Raw genomic sequence first — 9,606 nt, forward strand, 5'->3', positions numbered from 1 at the left:
ATTTATCTTATTCAATGAAATACATCTTTTTAAATCTGATTATAAACTAGTGATGCATTGCATCGTGCCTTAAAGTAAATTTCTGGAACTTCCCGTAAGGTAATAAAACATTCGAGGAATGAAAATAACCTATAATCAATGAAAATTAATAACAATTATTTTAAATATTTTTAAATAGATTATTTATTATAAATACCCAAAACTTATAAGTGCTTATCAAATTGGGAGACGAGCGTATTCTACGAACAACTTATGAGTATGCTTACAAAAAGTTTCCAAAATTCGTTTCTTCTGATAATTTAGATTTTTTTTTAATGTTAGAAATTTTTTGAAATATTAGAAAAAAGAATCGATTTTTTTTATTTTCTGAAAATAAGGAAATTTTTGAAAATATTCCATTTTGTTTTTAATACATCAATTTTCTTTTAATTATAAGATAAGCCAGAATATTCAGAAGACTTTGAAACGTGAAGATATAAAAAAATCATTTTAAATTTTTTGCGGTTACTAAACTTTTCCTATAAAGAAAGTAAAAATGATGTTTTTGAGGTAAAATACCACTTACAACTATTTTGTTTTACCATCATAGCCTCAAAATATTCTAAATATCTTGAGAATATGTTTTGTTTTTTTTTATTAGAAAAATGCATGACGAGTATATTCGCCCATGCAAAAAATTTTGCCTTTTCTCCATGACAAGTATACTCGTCAATCACAGTTATCTAGTTAATTATGTTACAAAAGGAACTTACATATACTTCCTGATATTTGTGCAAGAGATGAGTAAACCATGAAAAGCTCTTACGCCTTTTCCAAACCTCAGTCCGCTATTCACAAAAAATTCAGTTGGTATACTTGATATTCTGATTGTGATTTGTGTTAGCGCTTCGTTGTAATTATGTGATACTTTATTAACACTAAAATCACTTTGTTCATAAGAGTTTTGCGAATGTTCTGATTGAAGTTTTTGATAAACTTGTTGGTCTAGTATTCCATAAGTACGATCCATCACCACAGATACATACTTGTATATAATCCTTTGCAAGAGGTATGGTTCGTTGAGCAGCATTGGTGCGAATAAATCTGAGAATTGAAAACATATTTATTAATGATTGGTTTTGTTCTATTTTGTGATCTTGTGTAATTTTCAGTTTTAATTTTCATCCTATTCAAAATATAAATTTTATGGGTACATTTTTTACAGAGATAAAACTGAATATAACCTTGATCTGATATGTCGTCAGAAGTGTTCATCAGATCATTAGTTAAAATAACTATTTATTTAATTTATCACTTGTAAAATTGCTTTTTTTAACTTAATTTACTTTTTTATTTACTATTTTTTATTTTTCACACTTTTGCCAGGGTAAATATTCAGTTGGTCCTTTTAACCCACCCACATGTAAGCTTTTATAGAGTTTACGTAAAAACTGTTGAATCTAACTAAAAATTTAACAATTCTTATTTAAAATATATATTAATAATAATTAAATTATAAAAGAAGTTTTGTTGGATCCCCTCTCTCTCTGTTGGTAATACGTGGTAATATTCAAAATTGCTCGCCTTTCCCACCCAACGTTTATTTTAAGTACCTAAAAAATGGGATTTTATTAGACCCCCTTTCCCCTATTAATTACCAACCCCTCCTTCGACCAACATTACGTGTATTTTTATTACCTGTGAAAAACTTTAATTTCACTAGACTCTTCTTTTTCTTTATTAATTATTCCCCTCCTTCACCCAAAATCACTTGTATTTTTATTATCTGCAAAAAATTTAGATTTCACTAGATTCCCCTTTTCCTTTATTAATTATCCATTCTCTCCCACCCAACATCACGTATATTTTTAGTACATACAAAAAATTGGATTTTACTAGATATCCCTTTCCCCTATAAATAGATACCCCTTTTCCCTGCAAAATATCTGGATTTACCAATCCCCCCCTCCCCCTATTAATTATCCTCCCTTCCCCATATTAATCATCCCCCTCCCACACCCAACATCACGTATATTTTTATTACCCGCAAAATTTTTTAACTCCATTTCTCTTATATTAATATCCCCTCCTCCCCCAACCTAGCATAACGTGTATTTTTATTACCTGCAAAAATTTGGATTTTACTAGACTTCCCTTTTTCTTTATTAATTATCCCCTTCTCCCGCCCCACATTACGTGTATTTTTATTACATGCAAAAAATTGAATTTCACTAAATATCCATTTTCTCTATTAATTACCTGCAAAATATCCGGATTTACCAATCCCCTATTCCCCCTATTAATCATTCCCCCTCCTATTCTCAACATCACGTGTATTTTTATTACCTTTAAAAATTTTGATTTTACTAGACTCCCCGTATCCTCTATTGATTATTCCTCTCCCACCCAACATCACGTGTATTTTTATTACCTGCAAAATATCTGGATTTATCAATCCCCCTTTCCCTTAATTAGTCATTTCCCCTCCTATACCTAACATCACGTGTATTTTTATTACCTGCAAAAAATTTGGATTTTATCAACTCCACTTCTCCTCTATTAATCACCCCTTCTCTCCCACCTACTATATTTTTATTACCTGAAAATTTTTTTGATTTTACTAACTCTACTTATCCTCTTTTAATCTGCCCTCCTCCACCGCCCCACAGAGCGTGTATTTTTATAAGTCATATTTTACATTGAACAATAAGTAAAACGAAAGAAGACATTTATGCTGTTGATTAAAGCTTATACCTCGGATTTGGGTAGCATTTACGTAGTCAAAATCAACCACAAATCGAAAAGACGAATATTTATCAAATTCACTCTGGCTCAAGGCAGCTTTTTTATAATAAGCAATTGCATCTGTCTGTAGCTTATCCGCATATCCGTTGAGCTTCAAATACGTGAGCACATCGTTTTCAAAAGGATACCCGCCATTGTACATGAAGATCGGTTCCATCATCACTATCAGTTTCAATTACAGCAATGCCTATGTGTAAGATGCGATTTTAGGTTATTATTTTATTTATCACTAAATGAACCTTTATTTAGTATTGTTTTATAATTATACACTTGCTTTTCAACGCGATATCTTCCGATTATATCGTATCACAGAAACTAGAATTTTACACGAACTTCTACACGACGAATTTTCCAATGCGAAGTAACATACGAACCAAAAATTGTTAAGCTAATTTAAGGCTGACAACATTAAAATACTAAATCTGGTACAAATATATTTTATGATCGCGTTTAAAAATAATAAATTTTTGTTATAACGGATTATTCGTAGGTAAAATAAGTGTATAGTTTACGCAAATAACAATAATAAATTATATTTATAAAATACTAGCTATATTATATAACAATATTGTTTAATTAATGTTAAATAAACGCTATATCAAAATCAATTCGATTATTCTTCATAATAGATGGGCAAGGCAGGTAGGCTATTGGACATTATCTTTCATATTAAAAAAAATTGAAACATTTTTTTATTTCATTGCACAATTATTCGACACTCCTTATGCAAAATGCAAATTAGATATGCGTGCAAAATTCTTGCAATGTTAATTATATAGTCTCGTCACGCTGAATATTTAATTAATCAATCAATTGTAATAAGCATCGTTTTATTCAAGATAAATATTGCTAACATGTTTATAATGATAATTGTTTGTATTTGGAAAAAAATATGTCACTAATATATATTGTACCTATAGCTCATACATGCTCATACATATACGAGTGCCCATTGTCAGAAAATCGCCAATCGTGATTATTGAGAAACGTATAATTTTGAAAATATTTCTACATCTTGTGAATAAGAGTTTATAAATTCACTGATAATTTAGACATTAAAAATAGAAATTGTTTATTTATAAATAATTGACATTTGATTATTTTGATAATTGTGACGTTTCTCCACACGCATTCGCAATTTAATTTGTGTGTGCATCTCAACGGTAATCTGGACGTGGAACACCGATGGTACCAACAGAGAACAGAGAATGCAAACAAGTTTTTGATACTTTGAATTTTTATGTTGAACCACCGATTTATATTTTACAATTAAGATTTCGATCTTTTATTATGGGATAGATAGATATTTACAGTGAATATAAAAATCTAGGTCACTAAAATTTCTATATTCCAATGACCGATCCTTTTGACCATTATACTGTCTAGGCTTTTGACAACCAATTGATATGTCAAACTTTTAGAACGAAATTAAACATGGCAGTGACAGTTGTGCATTATTTACTAACCCTAATAATAATATAAATTATTATATTATAATATAATTATTATATTATTATATTATATTGTAATAATAATATTTGTGCATTGTTTACTAACCCTAGACAATGTAATAATATAAATGATTATATTATAATATAATTATTATATTATAATAATAATACTTGTGCATTATTTACTAACCCTAGACAATATAATAATATAAATTATTATATTATTATATTATAATATAAATTATTATATTATTATATTATAATATAAATTATTATATTATTATATTATATTATGATAATAATATTATTATATTATCCCTAGACAATATAATAATATAAATTAAATGTTACTGACATTTAAACAATAATTTTATCTATTGAATTAACGTAATCTGTATTTTTAGAAACATTTACTGCTGTAAATATTAAATTCCTACTGAATAAAAGAATGAAAAATAAGCCGGGATTGCATATCAATAAATGGTACTTGTTGATATATATATATATATATATATATATATATATATATATATATAACATCATATAGGAATTAAAAAAGTGGTGTTCGATGTTGATCTACCGAACTGATCCTAAGTCATATTTTATATTGAACAATAAGTAAACAAAAGAAGACATTTATGCTGTTGATTAAAGCTTATACCTCGGATTTGCGTAGCATTTACATAATCAATACCAATCTCAAATCGAAATGGCGAATATTTATCAAATTCACTCCGGCTCAAGGCAGCTTTTTTATAATAAGCAATTGCATCTGTTCGTAGCTTATCCGCATATCCGTTGAGTTTCAAATACGTGAGCACATCGCTTTCAAAATGATACCCGCCATTGTACATGAAGATCGGTTCCATCATCACTATCAGTTTCAATTACAGCAATGCCTATGTATAAGATGCGATTTTAAGTTATTATTTTATTTATCACTAAATGAACCTTTATTTAGTATTGTTTTATAATTATACACTTGCTTTTCAACGCGATGTCTTCCGATTATATCGTATCAAAGAAACTAGAATTTTTCACGAACTTCTACACGACGAATTTTCCAATGCGAAGTAACATACGAACCAAAAATTGTTAAGATAATTTAAGGCTGACAACATTAAAAAACTAAATCTGGTACAAATATATTTTTTGAATTGGAGTGAAAATGAAATAAAAATAAAAAAATTAAATAGTACTTACATTAGTTAATTTTAATGTTAAATTAGAAGATTTTAATAATCCATGGTATCAGGACATGGTAATGCACTATACTGTGAAATATAAACATTAAACTTGTAATTAAATAATATTTTCACATAATACTAATTTAAATAAATCACAAATAGATCATGTGTAATATATGTTCGTAGACTGTTGGTTGAAGATATAATGGAAAAACGATTTTTTAAAAATATTTTTACCAAGATTCTACACATATGTGGAATGAATAGCGAATCCTTTGCGCGACTTTTTTATTGTTGTTGTTGTTGTATATTATATGTAAATTACATTCAATATTAATACATATAGTAAAATACATATAGTCCTTAACATAATATACGTATAGTCCTTAACGTAGTATATATATATATGTGAAATTTATAGTATATGTAAATTTTACATCTGAGCTCTTAATCCTAAACTTGTTGTAGGAGGAATTAACTTTGTTCCAAAGAACAAATAGATATCCAATAAACTTTATTATTAATTTTATTATTAATATTGGGATGCATAATTAATTTTATATTAATAAATATAAAGTACAGTGTTATTTCGACATACAAATTTTTTTCGTACCAAGCTCGTATGTCGAATCGCGCGTGTCTCGAAGCAATATTTTCCATATAAATACGAACAAGAAAATACAAAGAAGAACGAAAACGAACACGAACGAAGGCGAATCATTTCAAACGAATTTAAACAAACGTCTCAAAGCAATGAGGACTTGAACCTTCTTTGTTCAAGGATGTTTAGTGAAACGTCAATTTTATTATTTATAATAAATAAATAAAATCATAGCATAAACTTATGCAGGACATATGCGAAATGCACATATTAGCATAGAAGAAGAAAAATGTTTGTCTACATTCGTGGTAGCGTCCACACTGCACATATGAGTTTCAAACATGAACGAGCAATTTTCTTTGATGTACCGACAAGGTGCGGAACATTGCTCGCTACGTTCGTTTGTTTTCGCTCGTGTTCGTTGTCACGTCTTCACTATGCTCGTTGGCGTTCGTTCTGGTACGAACGTTCTTGCTTCTCGTATTCATTCGTGCTCGTTCGTAATTGAGGCGCACCTTTAAGATCTCGTAAACTAAACAGCAGTTTCACATCCAAAAATATTAACAACGAAACAAAATTATCGATTTTCAAAGCTTGCCATTTACCATTCGATAGTAACGTCGTAAGAATCAAAGTGATGGTTGGATGGTTATAATGTTTCCTCTACTTTTCAATATTCTTATTAAAAAATTATTTACTTGTTTTTGCGATATCGGTGGTCGATCATTTTACCCGCAGACCTTTAAGTCCCACTCTACCCTATATATTGCAAGACTACATTATATATTTATAATGACTAAGTCCGCTTTGGCATTTAGTAGGTATAGCTATTGTTTGTATTTAATAATTTAAAAATGGTTAAAAAAATCAGTAAAAATGTGTTATATTGATAAAATAAATAAACAAATATTTCTTCAGTTCTTCACACGCTTTAATTGCTGAGTAATCACACCAATACACAATTTAAACTTTTACTTTCGCAAGAAGTTATCATGTATTTTTAAAAAAACAATTATGTGTTATTAACTTTTCAAGATGATATAACTAAAAATGAAAATACGATTTAATAGATTTCGATCATTAACACAAAATGACCTTTTCGGCTTTAACAACAATAGAAATTATCATCTGTAGAAAGTTTATTGTGTGAAATTGTTCATGAACTTAATCAGTATATTCAAATTCAATGTTTTTTTTATTATATCGTATTTTTTACACTTGTCCTCTTACACTGTAGTTTGGAAAAATGACTTCAAAAATACAAAATCCTCTGACCGTTATCTTAGATTTTGAAAATTGACATATATTAATGTTACATGAAATTATTTTTCAATATTGTACTGGTAGAGTTGTGTCTTAGTTTTCTAGTGGGTTTGGATGATCCTCGAGGCGGATTTTGTAATTGTTTGAATGTGTTCGTATTTCATCGTTTATTGTGTTCATGTCGACGTCTTAACTTCTTGTTAGAATAGAAATGATGAAACTTCGGAAACATGTTAATTCTATGGGATGAATATCTAAAAAATCAATGTCAAAATTCTAATAAAATACCAAACCTGATTGTAAACTATATGTTTATCATGTTATTCATATTCATTTATTTAAACACAATCTCTGTACAATCATAAAAATGGCCTGTTCTTTTATAGTGTCTAATAAAATATCACAGTTTCTAAAATTTAACAAATTTTGGATGATTTTTGGTTTGAGTAGAAGATTTGCACACACACACACACACACACACATATATATATATATATATATATATATATATATGTATATATTGTATATATGGCGTTATATATATTTATTCAGCGAATTCTTGTCATGAGTTTTTTTTCCAGCGGCCTTGACTGTTTGGAACACATCAAAAACTCTAAAATAATATATAACATTCAATGTTTATTACATCACTTATCAGGGCTGTAGTCATCTCCATAGACTATTTTTTTGAAATGTTAAGGGTTTATGCAGAAATAGAGGAATTATATGAAGAAATGCTGTATCTAAAAAGTTCTGGTGTAATGGTGTAAGTTATCCAAGATCAAGTTTCTGATGTTACGTGAAGGTTGGAATGTTTTTTTATGAATTTTACTATAAATGAAATATGTAAATATTTTGCGGTAATATTTTAAACAAAGTTAAAATTGTTTGTCAGAGGAAAGTAAATGCCTATTAATTTGGTGTGAATTAGTGATGTGCCAACTCGAATCCAATGATTTGAATCAAGTCTTCAACAATGTGATTCGAATGAAGTCCTCAACAACATGATTCGAATCGATTTGTATCTAGCCGAAACATATTTACTGTAATACAATATGTATAAACATATTTTTTTATAAATGTGACAAAAAATATTTTCATAAATATAAAAATTAAAAAAAAAAATTGAATTAAATCTCATTCGACTCATTCGAGTTGCAAGATGCCAACATTTTTATTCATAATTTTTTATCACATTAACTAAATGCTTTCTTTTCCATATATAAGCTCGATTCAAGTTGATTCGAATCAAGTATTTTGCTAATTCGAACCTTTTGAATCAAGAAATTTTTGAGTCGGCACAAGTGTGAATGATTGTGCGGTATGACCCTTAATATTGTCCTTAACTATATATAAAATATAATTTTATAGCCTTCACAAAATAATTCTTTTATATTGTCTAGTAATTTCGTAATTGTCAGAAGAAAAGAAAAGCTCACAAAATTGTTGTGAATAATTGCGCAACACAGATCCTAACTTTGTATTTAACTAAAGAGAATTTTTAACTTGTTTAATTCTTTTATATGATCTTGTAAATTAGAGCACTGTTGTGGGATAGTCGAAAGAAACTAGAAACGGATTAATTGACAAATAAGTGTTTAACCGCAATTTTTTAACTCTGTTTTATTTAGCAATCAGAAATACATAAAGATTCCTATGAGCTAAATTGACAATATTTAAGAGCGATGTCTAAGAAGAACTCCAATGAGATCTTTTTAGTTTAACAATTAATATGATAACCGCATTTAACGTTTAAAGTAAATATATTTTGTCTAGTTCCTTTGCTGAAACTTTATTAAGTAAAATATTGTATTTTAAGTTATTAAATATTAACGGAAATCACAACTGATGGAAAAAGATCGTACGAAACGTTTTCATCTAATTTGGTAGAGTTGAAGAATGCCAGAGTTTGGCTCGCTGTGTTTACAAAAGGAAAATTATAGCCAAACTACAGCAGCTTACAAAACTTTGAATGACCAATAAAATTGACCAATAAAAATTTGATTCGGCTCATCATTTGGTAAGATGACCATTGGAAAGAAAACGATTTATAAACTAACCATGTGTGCTATACAAGCTCGCGCTAAAAATAACAGTCAACAGTCGAAGAGTTAGAGTTCAGTCAACGTTCACTTTCCATCGGCATCGCATGCTTTAAAAATACACGTTTTTTTATACTAAATAACATTTAATAATTTCTTCAGTTTTTTACATACTGCCATTTTTTAAAAGATTTTTAATCAAATAAATTAAAATAGAATAGATAAATTAAAGAAGAATATTAGGGCGAGTTAACTTAGTATGTAATTTAAAAAAAAAA

The sequence above is a fragment of the Ctenocephalides felis genome, unplaced genomic scaffold (assembly GCF_003426905.1).
Source record: "Ctenocephalides felis isolate EL2017-DRISC unplaced genomic scaffold, ASM342690v1 CF-g0.4_SCAFFOLD_01886, whole genome shotgun sequence".
Classification (NCBI taxonomy): Eukaryota; Metazoa; Arthropoda; class Insecta; order Siphonaptera; family Pulicidae; genus Ctenocephalides; species Ctenocephalides felis.